The sequence below is a fragment of the Macrobrachium nipponense genome, chromosome 19, assembly GCF_015104395.2.
Source record: "Macrobrachium nipponense isolate FS-2020 chromosome 19, ASM1510439v2, whole genome shotgun sequence".
Taxonomy (NCBI): Eukaryota; Metazoa; Arthropoda; class Malacostraca; order Decapoda; family Palaemonidae; genus Macrobrachium; species Macrobrachium nipponense.
This window is the reverse complement of record NC_061088.1, coordinates 81,858,088-81,858,983: the sequence shown is the minus strand read 5'-3', so window position 1 is coordinate 81,858,983 and position 896 is coordinate 81,858,088. Positions and strand designations below refer to the sequence as shown.

The window sequence follows — 896 nt, the reverse complement described above, 5'->3', positions numbered from 1 at the left end:
TTTGTAATACATTTGGATCCTTACTCTCATCTCACTGGTAGAAGAGATCACACGAATACGCAATATTCTATGAATTGTTTCTGCATTGTTTTTGCATGGTCGAAAATCTGAAACTCAAGCACATAAAAAAAACTTCTGCCACCTAATGACAATTACCGATTGCATCACAGGGTTCGAACCCCACATAAACAAGCAATAAAGAGGAAAAACCCTAGAAAGCAAGTATGAGACGTACAACTGTCATCTAATGATTGTCGAAAAACTCTATACCATCACAGGTTTTATTTCATTGTGTTTGTTTTAAATACGTCTTTTCCGCTTAGCTGATCTGACACGGAAAAGACATTAATTTGAGCACAATCAATATTACCTATTTTACTAAGCTCCAGATTTCAAATCCCTAACAGTTTTACAAAGTTAGCAAGATACTCCGAAGTTATTTATGGCGATCAGAATATTTCTACGTATTTTAGTTCGTATAAAATCATTCCAATTTCCATTATCGTCAGCTTCATCATCATGTCTGGAAAAAACGGCGTGATTCTATCATCAGTTTCATACTTATCTTTCTATATCAGTATGAACGCGGATAAAAGTGAATAGCGATGATAGATTAAGCCAGTCTTATGCTGGCACGGGCTCTTGCTCTTCAGCAGCCCGTAAAAAATCAACTTCGGAAGAAATAACGTCTCAATATTGTTCTTGTATGAAAAAATTAATTGAAGCGGATATTCACATAAGATATACAGTTTGGTTTTGAACTTTGGCGAGCTCTTCCGAGATAAACAGTAACAAGTTACACTACGAAATACAAAATTGCATTCTACACAAAGCGCGTAAAAGAAGCGGAAGAAAAAGCACAACTTACCTGTACCAGAAGTTTAACAACAGAACTC

At 35.7% G+C, this 896-nt stretch overlaps 1 long non-coding RNA gene across 1 annotated transcript in view; it reads right to left on the bottom strand.

Moving 5' to 3' along the window:
- Positions 1-864: 864 nt before the first annotated feature.
- The window catches only part of LOC135213085 (uncharacterized), a 37,287-nt gene continuing 37,255 nt past the window's right edge, over positions 865-896 (bottom strand). Inside the window, exon 6 of the long non-coding RNA XR_010314077.1 lies at positions 865-896. This exon is cut by the window's right edge and continues 43 nt beyond it. This is a non-coding gene — a long non-coding RNA (uncharacterized LOC135213085).